Below are 12,020 nucleotides of genomic sequence, written 5' to 3' on the forward strand. Positions count from 1 at the left end.
AGTAAACAGGCCTCAGCTAGGGAAGGATCTGCCGAGCTCTCTCCCTGTCTTCCCTCCTCCCAGCAGACAAAGGAAGAAGATGAATCTCCAGACTCCTTCTTGATTGTTTTGTGCCATGGGTGAGGGGTGACGCAGCTGTGTAATATGCCAGCCAGGCCTGGGGTAATAAGACATGAAACCAGAGGCAGTTATTTATCTCTGCCTGCTTTGTGGGCAGGAGGCAGAAATATTTCCCTTTAACTTTTGCAGTGTCTATTAATATTCTCTGCTTCCTCTTGGTCCTCGTCAGCCCTGACACAGATTTAGGTGTGCTAGGTGACACCCAGTTTGACACGTGGCCACTTAGCTGAATTAGGTGGGGGAGGCAGGGGCTGGGAGCAGGCCTAGCCTTTCGGGGAGTCAGCCTCTTCACTTAATTGTCCCTCTTCTGGCAAAGGTTTCTGTGGGCCCTTTGGGTCTGAGTTTGTTAACCCCAAGGCCCACTGAGCTGGGTGTTTTTGCCTCCCCAGTCCCACCCTATGGACATACTGAAAGTCCTGTGGCCCAGGCCAGGGGAGGGGCCTGTTTTCCTCTCTGCCTTGCTGAAGCAGCCAGTGGTCTTGTTTCTTCATTCTTACACATTCAGCTAAGGCCAAGAATTTGTTTTTTAGTAGAATTATATCTCAGATCCCCCTCCCCCACCTCCATTGCGGGTCTGGTGGGAATTTGGTAGCAAGTTAATTGCCTGGCACCCTGGCCCACGCCGCCAACCTTGGAGGTGGGCAGAGTAGCCCAGTAGGGCGACCAGGAAAGCTTCGGTGCTAGCAGCACAGCTGAGGCCTTTTAGCATCTCAGCAGCTCATAAACCATGATTGATACAATTAGCCAAAGTATTAGTAAGCGTAAGGACCCACCTGCATCCGCTAACCAGCATAGACGTGATGGAGGAAGGGACCCGAGCAGCTTGTTACAGACCCCACAGCGTGTCGGGGCAAAGGAACAGCAGCAGCGCACCTGCGCTATGTCTACTAAGGGGAAGCTGCAGGGGTCTGTGAGGACGCTGTGCACATTTCCCTGCCCACCGGCAGAAGGGATCCCAGTACGGGGAGTATTGGCTGCTGCAACTTGCCTGGTAAATTATTTAGAAGCGCTATTATTGCTTTATTAAATTGTTCCTTCCCTTATTCCTATAAACCTTCCATGTGATGGAAGCCTCCCTCCCTGAATCTCAATAACTCTTGGAACAGAAGGAACCCTTCAGGAAAGCAGACGGGCATCCATTACTGTCTGCAACTCTCAGATACTGCATTTTTAACTCAAAAAGCTAATTGTCATCCGTGCCTGCAAATGCCACAGAAATGGGAAAACAAGCGTGTGAATTGAAAAGCCCCAGCCTGTTCTCTCTGGATGTTGACACTGTCCCCACTGCCCCCACCTCTGCCAGGGGCTTTGGTTTCCCCAGAAGGCTTCTGTTTGAATTGTGCTCTTCTACTGGAGTTGGGGAAAGTCAAGGCAGAGGGCCCTTTGCATGGTTCAGGAAATTGTTTTACAGCTTCATGTGTGGTTCCTGCGGGACAGTACCTCTCAACCCTACACCTTGGATGTTCTCTGCCAGCGTCCCCATCCCTCTGTGAGTTGGGAGGGGCAGAGCGGCTGGGGAGAGTCTGGGAAAGATGACAGTTTCTTCCTTCATCATGAGCTCTGTTGCAGGTGATGGTGGCACCCCCTCCCTGCCCCCAAGCCTGACCTGCAGTTCTGATCCCTGTTTATGTTCACAAAGGTCAGGGGATGCTGAGGCCACACCCTGGTTCCAGTTCCATCAGCTGGCCCCCTCTGCTCATGGGGGAGAAGGGTTGTCCTTTCTTCTCGCACCCTAGTCATTTGGTTCATAGGACTATCCCTCCTTCCAGAGACTCACACCGCGCCTCTTACTGTCAGCTGTTCCTGATTTTGCTGCCAGCCAGACTTTACCCAGAAAATGTTCTGAGAGGCAGCAAGCTGGGAGAGGTGGGGAGGGCGGGGGAAGGATGTGGTATATGCAGCTTTAAAGCACCTTTCCTACCCCGTGCACAAGCCATCTCTGTCTCAGGTAAATGATGCTCCTCTCAAGCCTGCATCTTCAAAAGGGCCTAGTAACAGCCAACCTTCTTTGTTCTTCTGGGACAGTATGTTCTGGGGGATAAAGATACAGGCTCTTTATTTTGTGGTTTAATTTTCAGCAAGTCCTCTGAGCATGGTCTCCTCTGTTTCCTCCTGAGAATGCCCCTGAGCTGCACACACAGAAGGAGAGTATTTGGGATTGGGGATGTTAACCATGTCCGGAGGCCAGCTTGGCTGCACCATCCTGCCTACTTACAAGAAGGTAGCTTTCTCTACCAGCAGCTGCCAGTTGCCTCCCAGAGCCTTTGAACTTAACAGATGGAAAATTCCTCCTACCCTCCTCATGCCCTGTGACCTCCGTCCACAGCCTGTGATTCCCAGCGCAGCTGACGTGAGTCAGTTTCTCCCGCTCCTTCCTCGGAGTAGCTATGGGAGCAGGGTGCTATGAGGCAGAGGGTCCCTGAGTCACCCTCTTCCAGGAGCCTGCCAGCCGCAGCTGCAGCCAGCAGCCATCTGGGCTCTGTTATTTGGGTTCTTGAGAGTCATCCTCAGGATCCGCCTTCAGAGCCTGGGTTCTCAGACCCCCACCACCCATCCCTCCCGCTCCTTTGAAGAAGGAAAATAGGAAGGCGTTAGATGCCCCCACTCTTTTCAGACGAGTAACTCTACCTCCAGCCTGGGGCATATCTTGGGATCCTTTCTGCAGAGCATCTCTGGCTTTGGTAGGGGACAGAATTTAGCCTTTTCTTTCTGTGCAGCAAGAAGGAGCCAGGGACCACCAGTGAGGTGGTGGGATTGTTCGTAAAGCAGTTCCAACCAGAACCCAGCTGTCCTGGGTGTTGTCAGGCCAGGTGTGCGTCACTCTTCTCTGGGACTAAGGGCACTGCCAGGTGCCCTCGCCTCACTTTCTGAAACCTGCAGCGCTTCCCAGCCTGTCACTCGCACCCCTACCCAAGATCCTAGCTCCATCGTCACATCCTCCTAGGGTGTCAGAGGCACCCCCCCATGAGGACAGTGGACTCTCCAAATGAGAGAGCTCCTCACCCTTCAGAAGAGGGCATGGCATCCACCTCTTACAGGTGGACAGATGCTGCCAGGTCACAGGCAGCCCAGCAGGCAGCGGCTGAACAGAGATGGGAGCGCAGATGGCAGAGCGGAGTTTATCCTGGCTGGAGACCCGGCTGTAAACTGGCAGTTTTGAGCAAGGGGCCCCTTGTTGGGACGGGACAAGGTCACCCTGGCTTTCCCTCCTACCTTGGACACTGGAGCCATGAGATGTGCCTCTGGGCATAGGTGTCTTGGGAGAGACGCTGCAACCCCCAGGTACTCTGGGGGAGGGATCTTGCTTCTCTGAGTCCCTTCCAGACACCCTCTTTGAAGAGGCAGAGTGTGTGCTGGGGCAGCAGGAAGAGTTGTGTTTGCTGGACTCTCTCCTTAGGGGACTATATAAATCTGAAGTGCAGAGTTAAAACCAATTGAAATGGGTCCTTCCGGGCCTTTGCAGGAATTCCCATTTTCTCTGTCAGGAGGACATGCTTTCTTGTTCTGTCTTGGATCAGTCTTAGCATAGCAGCACTTCCCTCTACCGGTTTTCAACACTGAACACAACAGGGAGTCCCCTTCCTAAAGCCAAGTGGTCCCTCCTTAACATAGTACCAGCCAAGGGAACATACGTTTTTTGAGAGGGTGGAGAACGGACTAAGACATGCCGGTGACAGTGCCATGCCCAGCTTTGGATGGATCATCCTACTCTGGTTTGTCTTACGTTTATGTAGCACATCGCCATTTACTTTCCCATTTCTCTTAGTCCTCCCAGCCACCAGGTAGGCACATGGCATAGTCCCGTTTTACAGGGGAGAAAGCTGAGACTCAGAGATGGTGGTTTCCTGGGGAAAGCCACCGAAGCAGAGGCAGGGGCCCCGTTCTTTGGACCCTTAGCCCGACCCCCTTTCCCTGATGACATATGACTTGCCCTGCTTGCCCCATGTCTCAGGTCTGCCAGACTCCCCAAGCAGAGCAGCCCCCGCTGCATGGACAGATAGGAAGGGGCAAGTAGCATCTGCTTGTCCACATGCAGAGCTGGCCGTTGGCAGAGGGTGGTAGCGATGGAGCCTGAAGGCAGTGTCTGCTCGCACCCTGCACACCCTCCCCAGCTGTGTGATTGATTCCCTGTCTTTCTTGTTGCGCCTTGCTCCTAGAGAGCAAAATGGAATTTTTCTCTTCACTCAAGGAGTGTTGGAACCAAACACGTCTTCCCAAGGACATTTCCCTTCCCCTGCCGTGGTCGTTCTCTGTTCTTTCAGCATCAGCCACTGTGCCCTGGGGCTGTGGCATCTGGTAATAAGTGGGTCACTGCTGCCATCACTTGAATATTTATTCTTGCCAATTCTGGGGCAGGAGGTGGCCTAGAGGCCTTCAAGACCAGCAAGAAGGGGAAATCAGTCCACAAGTGGAGGAGCAGCGGTGATTTCACAGGGGTTGGAAACTGTCAGGCCACCAGATTGCGCAGTCGGGAGCATGTGCCCGTCATCTCCCAGAGCACATCTGTAGAACACAGTGTGGCTGCAGCCCTGGGGTGAGGCAGAGTTGGGTGGAGAGGTGGGCCCACAAGGAGGGAGGGCAAGAGACTTTGAGAGTCAGTGAGCTTTCTTTAAGGAAGAGTCCAGTGGGTTGGTTCCATGTGTAATGGAGACCAGGGCCCCCAGCTCTATAAACTCTCTGAGCACTTGGTGGAATTCTGGAGACTCCTGGCCTTTGGTGGTGGTGACAGCTTCTCTTCTGTCTGACTCACACTAGGTAGAACTCAGCCGAGCACCAAACCACAAGTCAAGAGGAGATTCCTGGTTGTTGGGGGTGGGGAGACTGTTGCCTACAGGGTCTGGACATCCCTTTGGTAGGATGGTGTCCCTTTGGGGGCTTACCAGGACTTCCAGGGAAACCCATCTCCTTCCCTTCCCTTCCTTTTCTTCATCCCCTCAATATGCCTCTCATCAGCTTTAGATGCCTGTCATCAGCTTTGGCTTTAGAGGCTCCAGAGAATATGGTTTTGTTCTGCTGATCCCACCTGGGTGGCCATGAGGTGCCGTGAGTGGGTAGTACTGCTGGCCCATGCCCTGGCCCTTCCAGCCTGCAAGGTTTATTGCTGGTACCTGCAAAGTTTGAGCCAGATCAAGGTGTCGTCCTGAGCCCCTGGGGGGGTCATATCCAGGGCACAGTCACCCTCAGATGTGCCAGGCTTTCCATTTCCACCCCGTGATCTTGGGTCTCAGGGTGGTGAGTGAATTCCTTCCCCACTCCCCAGAATGTAGGTACCCACTCCCCACACTAGGTCTGTAATATTGAGTAGACTCTAACCGCAAGCAGTGGCCAGCAGTCCTATTGAAATGACTGACTTTAAAGGATTAGCTTGTCTCTTTTCTTTTTCAAGGAAATCAATAATACAGGGACAGGGCTATGTTTTTCTCTCTTTTTTCCTAGGGAGCTGTCAGTATATCTTGTACTGAGAGTGGCTTCTTGTCTTCCGTGTACTTTCCTTCCCTCCACCCCAGCCCATTCTAAATGAAATTCAGGTTACCCTGTCACTCACTCGGACACTGCGGCAGTTTTGTGACCTCCTGCCCGGGGACCCCATGACCCCCCCCATCACCCTGCCCCTGTCTCCCCACATCTGGTATTAGTATCTGGATTTGCCCCCTAGTCCACCCCCAGTACCTTCCTAGCTGCTGCCTGGCATCCCTCCAGCCCCTCGCCTTTCCAAGAAGACCCTATGGCTGCACACCGCCACCCACCCCCTCCCCTCTGCCCCAGATCCTTCAGGTGTTAGGCCTAAGCTTCCTCCTTCAGCTCAGCAGGAGGATTGTTGTTTGTCTTTTTAATGCAGCTCTCAGGGACATAGGTTCTGTCAGCTGGCGTTAAGCCCACCGTCCATCACACCCCCTGTCCTGCCTCTGCAGTGGCTGGTACCTGACATGCCTGCCTAGAGGATGATGCCTCTCTGTGCTCTCCAGAAAGATGCTATGTTATCTCGATGCAAATCACAAGGGAGTCTGGGTGGGGCTGGCGGGGGTGGGGGTCTTCCATACAGTCCTGGCCCCAGAAGCTGTTCATTGGAGTTGGCTGGGGTCCTTCAGCCTCTGCTCCTTTCTCCTGGGTGAAAGGAACTTGCCTCCTAGCTTCTGAGCCAGGTGACTTCTCATAACCTCCTCCCGTTAGGGCAGTTTGTGTCTCTGCCTCTCTTGTTAGAATGTTCCAGATTTCTCTGTCTCCATCTCTGTTGTCAGGAAAGTAACAAGTACAGCCTTGCAAATTCTACTTGCCCAAAGCAAGCCATTTTTTACTGCTAAAGACATGGGGGAAAAGCAGTTGCTGATACTTTTCATCCCCCTTCTATTCGGGGAAGCGAAATGAGGTGGAAAAAATTATCTCGTCATACCTTGGCTGTCCCCCACCCCAACACACACACACGTATGGGCACAGCATACTCAATTCTTAAGAAACCCATTATATGAAAATCCCAATTTTTAAAGCAAACTAGGGGGGTAATTACTTGTTGCTGAGTGGTTCATTACTTTACAGAAGAACTCACTGCAGGTTTCTCTTAAGTACTGAGTTTCTCTAGTGCATCTAAAATGGTATCCTTCAGAATCAAGTATTTATAAATAGAATTTTCCAGAGCCCATCTCTTGTGTAAAGGTAGATATCTTTGAATTCATGGGCAAAGGTGCAGGAGGCCAAAGCCCCCTTTGAAGAGCTGGAGAAACAGGCAGAGGTGGGGTTGGGGTGGACGTCATATACAGCCCACCCAAAGAAAATAACCAGGAACTCCCCCTGTCACGTGCACACCAGCCCTGAGCTGGGCAAGCTTTGCGGAGCCTGTTAAGTTTATACTCACACATATGCCAGTTTGGTTGGGAAGCTTCCAAAGAGGCCTCCGTGGGGAGTGTTTGTCCCTGCTGGGGCCTTCTGCACTCTGCTTTCCCAGGACCATTTTTATACACACATCACACGAATCCCAGTTAGAGCCCGAGCATGAGGTTTGAGTCCGCCTTGCTTTGCAAGCACTGAGCACGATTGGGGCTGAAAACCTGGTACCCTTTGCTTCCCAAGCTGCCGGGGCTAGTCCTGGCCACTGACCCCTGTGCGCTTTCAACCATCACCCTTTAGAAGCCGCATTCCTAGCAGACTCCCCAAACCTGGCAGCCCAGGCCATCTTCCAGTTCTGAATCCCCCTCTGCTTACTTCCAAAGCTCCCACTTCTGGACAAAGAGCTAAAAATAACCTTGTATTCTTTAAGTAAATGTCCTGGTTGTTGATTTCAGTTCCCTCTCCCCTCTCCCCCCCTTTTTTTTTCACAGTACAGAAAAAAACAGCAGTCTGAGTAACCCTGTGGCCTCCCAGTGGTTTGAGTAATTTTTAATGTTCTTGACTGTGTTGTGCTAACTAAAATGAAAACTTGAGATACCAAACCATTTCTCCCACCCCTCTCCCCGGCTCCATGTTTATCTGATCCTTGGGCTGCCTCCATGGGTCCGTGGTGTCTTTCTGTGGCCGTGGAGTTTTGTAAGGCTGTGCTGCTCCTTGCACAGTGCTCACTATCGCAGGGATGTATATGGATCAGCAGAGCCTGGCGTCCTTTTGAATAGAGCCCCAGCGTCTTACGTAATTGTTTAATTAAGTAAAGCAGTTGTTCTTAAGTCATAACCCTGATCATCTCTTGCTGGTGTCCAAACCAACAGCATTGGCCCTGGAGGCCACCTGCGAAGCTGCAGCTGTGTGGGGGCAGTCACAGTATCGTGTGGGGGCTCGTCAGGCTGCACCATGACCCTGAGAAGAGAAACCCCAAAGGGTTTTAAGCCAGCAAAGAGAGGCATGGGGCAGGGGTACTCTGAGTGTTAGCCAGAACTGAGCAATTAGGGTGCATATTAACGAAGTCAGCTGATGAATTAGCACGGGCTCTGGATGACTTGAGGATTAGTCTGGAGTAGACCGAGGTACATTTTAATAATCCTTCGAGAACAGGCAGAGCTATCGCCTATTCTTGGATGGAGTGTGACCCAAGAAGGAAGGGTCAGAATCCACAGCAGGCAGTATTCGGTTTGGCTCCAGGGCAGAACCTCCTTCTCCAAAACCCTTTCCCAGGCCAGGGACAAGAATGCCAGGCAGCATGCATGCAGGCCTGGCCCCTTCCCCCTCGCTGCTGCCGGGAGGCCACACAGCACCTGACAGACAGGTACATGGTCTCCAAGAAGACTTCCCAACTGTTTCCCTTCTCCCAGATCCAGGAACCAGAACCTCAAGTGTTTCTCCTAGTTTAGTTCTGGGACAACTGGCATAAAAAGCCATCAGGCACTTGTTTAAAATATAGATTCTTGGGTCTCACCCCAGGCCTAATATATCTGAATCTGTGGTCACAAGGACCAGGAATCTATTTTCAACCAGCTCTGAGGCCGATGCTGTGTACTGTACTTTCCCCTTTAAGAAATTCTGCTGGCCAAGACCGGCGCCTCTGTTGTGGAGCTGCTTCCCAAGGACAGCTGTGGGGCAGTGGTGAGGCTTACTGTGCCATGGGCAGCGAGCCTGTTCCCGGGAAAGGGAAGTGGCCAGGCCATCCACAGGTCTGTAGCCTGGTGGGACAGGTGACACACTTGGAATTGGAGTTGATGCTTAAGGCACGTTAGCAGCAGAGAGGGGACGGCATGGCTCCTACTCATATCAGGCTATTTTCAAAGGCTATTTTCTCTGAGTGTCCACAAGAGAAAAGGCGTCCCAGCAGTATCCCTGCTTTGTGATCTGAGGCCAACAGGTACCTCCTGTGTCCCTGATGGATGGTGTCCTTGGCTTCCTCTTGAGCTTCCTAGGAAGCTGCTGGGTCAGGGTCTGCCGAGCCCACAGCACACCGGCTCCCTGGAGAGGCCGCTCGTGCTGACCGTCCACCACGGAGGAAGCTGGTGGGGTTGTTGGTGGAATTTCTGGCCCAATTCAACAGAGCTCGTTAATCAGCCAGCGTGATGTGCCGTCTCCCCTCCTTCCCCACTTCCAAGGTTACTCAGTGCCAGGGAAGAATCCTGCTCTGTCCCTAGCTATTTCGAGGTCAGACGTCAGCAGGGAAGGGGTGGAGCTTCGGGGGCCTTGCGGCGCCTCTCAGCAGGGCCCCCGCGTTCTGGGCACCTGACTTCCTCCCCTCCAGCACAGAACTCCCCCAGCTCGGGAAGTGTGGCAGAGGGAAGGGAAGATGCCGAGGTCATTTGAAGCCCCCCGGCCTCCCTCCTTGAGTGCCTCACAAGCACCTGCGGTCACAGCAGCAGAGGACAGTTGCACTACCTCATTGCAGTCCTGGGGCAGGGGGTTGGGGCACGACATCATGCACCAAAGGCCAGCCGCTTAGAGCCTGTTACTGGAGGTGCAAACAGTTGCTGATGATGCAAGTTCTCGGGTCCCTGGGGCACAAACCCGTCCCTCCCCCAGTCACTGAGTAGCTCAGGTCCTGTTAGAATCGAGGGGTGGAGGGTGCTTTTTCCCAGGGGATGCCGAGGGGCTGTGGGATTGGATTGGTAGTGCAGAGGTTCCCCATCCTTCTGTTTCTCTCCAGACCGTTGGCACCCACGGCGCTCACCACCCACCTGCCCTCTCAAGCCTCTGGTTCTCCGGACCCCAAAGGCAGCCTGTGTCACCTGGCCCGTGCTGCTGTGCCCAGCCCCTGGGTAGTGTGTGCAGCTTTCTCATTTGCACGAGGTGGTGTGATAGAATTTAACCCAGTCCTGGCCTCTCCAGTCACGCCTCTGGAGGGCAGACAAGGCTGTGTACCCATCCTCTTTCCATCCTTGACATCCAGCATTAAGTAGACCAAAACAGAAAGCTGGTTTTGATTCTTGGTGCAGAGATTTCAATACCTAAAAAGGAGCCAGCCATTCAAAATCTGTGGTGCCCAGGAAAGCTTTGGTCTTTGCGTTGTTAAATCTGGCCCAAGGAGGGCTTGGAAGAGAAAGGTTGTGGTTCTCTTCTGGCAGGTAAAGCCCCAGTAACTTTCACACCCAACTCCCTCTGGAATAGCCCTGCCTTCCCCTACAGTGCCTGTTTTCTCTTTCCCGGAGAAAGTCGTGTGTGGAGCCCCAGGCAAGGCCCCTTCCCATCCCTGGTTCCCGTCAGGCTTCCGCACTGCACACCTCATCCATGGCTGCTGCCTCCCAGGACAGGAATGTCCCTACCGTCTTCTCTCTCCCCTTTGAAAACCTCTTCACCTCAGAGCAGAGAAGAACCCTCTCCCCAGCATCCAGGGACCTAAGGGGGTCGTGTTACTTCTCCACTAGGGAGAAGGCTGCTCTCACACCCACCAGGGGCCCAGGGGCCACCGCCGCACTGCATGAGGACTGACCCAGAGAGGGGAAGGTTTTCTGCATCTGTCATTTCAAGCTTTCAAACCTGATTCGCAGTGAATCCGACTGCCATTTCTCAGCTTGAAACCCTTTAGAAGCTCCTCTCATCTGAAAGGTGAAGTCTCAACTGCTTCACGAGGCCTGGTCTGCTCCTGTTTCCTTCTCGAGCCTTTTCTCCCACCCTACCTGGTCACTGTCCTCAGGAGATGCCATGGTCTCCTGACTCTGCCCTTCGCATGCTGTGCACCTGTGGCAGGGTCACTCCAGACTGACCTCGGCCCTGAGACGCCCTCCATGGCCCAGGCCCCCGTACCCCCACTGCCATAGCATTAATTGAACTTTTGTAATTATTCAGCTCCCAAGCCTCATTATGAGGTTCTAGAAGGTGGTCTGGGTCTCATCCCCCCCACACACACACACCTCTGGCCAGCTTGGGGCCGCATTCACAGTAGTTTCTCTGTAAATGTTTGAATGGAGGAAGGCTGCTCCCAGGTGGATAGGCACCCCTGCTTCTCTGGAGCCAGACATCGCTGCAGCTCCCTCCATAGGCCCTTTGGCCTGCAAATGGCCAAGGCTGCCCACAAGCTGAAGGCCACTGCTCCAGCTGGACGAACCATATAGAGCTCATCCCCCCTTACCAGAGGTGCAGGTCAAACCCTGCTCATCATGGCCTGAACAGAAGCTCCCCCACCAGGGGAATTCAGGTGGCTGAAGGAGGAGGGGAACAGTTAGAAACTGTCCAAGTGACTTGGAATCAGATAGCCCACCACCCATCTCTTTCTCTGCCACCTCCCCTTTAAAGCTCCTGAAACATGAGCTGTGATAGGGGAACAGGTGTCGTTTCCAAATGCAGCTCTGTTTCTCGAGGCACAGCCTCTAGCCTCCCCCCATTGCACCTCACTTTCCAGGCTTCCACCAACTCCTCGTGGCATTTTTGAAACCCTGCTAGTGAGTATGTCAAGCCCTGGACCTTTTCTCTGGGATTTATAAGGGCTGGGTTTCTTTTGGGTTTGTAAGGAACCAGGCTGTCCTTTATGAACCTCACTGGCTTCTAATCATTAAGTGAGTGGTTGTGTGGGTTTTCCACAATATTTATCTTTTCCTCCCAAACCACAAGGGTTGCAGCTCTGGCTTAAATACTTGGAATTCTGCCCACCTCCAGGTGCCATCTGGCTTTTCAGCTAAGAAAGAGACAACACAGGCACGCAGACTTGTCCTCCAGTAAGAGAGTGGGGGAGATAGCAGCAGGGTCAGGCTGGCGCCATTGGACCAGGCCAGCCTTCTCCATCCCCAGGGGAGCCAGCCTCAAAGCGGGGGTGCCAGGGATGGCAGGAGAAATGACTCTAGTGGAATAATCATGGAAGGTAATTAAAACCCAACAAGGAAATGGGCTCTGAGTACTGACAGCCTGGGTCCCAGTCTCAGCTGCTTCTATGGAGTTGTGAGATCTTGGGCAACATATTCAACCCTGCTTAACCTCAGTTTTCTAAAACAGAGCCCATGACCAATTCACAGGGTGTTGGGATTCAGCACGGACCTTTTGTGCTTTCTCCCCTGCTCCCAAGGCAA

The 12,020-nt window shown here is 53.1% G+C and overlaps 1 protein-coding gene across 4 annotated transcripts in view; it reads left to right on the forward strand.

Annotated features, from left to right (window-relative positions):
• Nucleotides 1-12,020, forward strand: part of SLC38A12 (solute carrier family 38 member 12) — a 59,490-nt gene that overhangs the window by 20,964 nt on the left and 26,506 nt on the right. The window lies entirely within an intron of this gene.

This window comes from Tamandua tetradactyla, chromosome 6, assembly GCF_023851605.1.
Source record: "Tamandua tetradactyla isolate mTamTet1 chromosome 6, mTamTet1.pri, whole genome shotgun sequence".
Classification (NCBI taxonomy): Eukaryota; Metazoa; Chordata; class Mammalia; order Pilosa; family Myrmecophagidae; genus Tamandua; species Tamandua tetradactyla.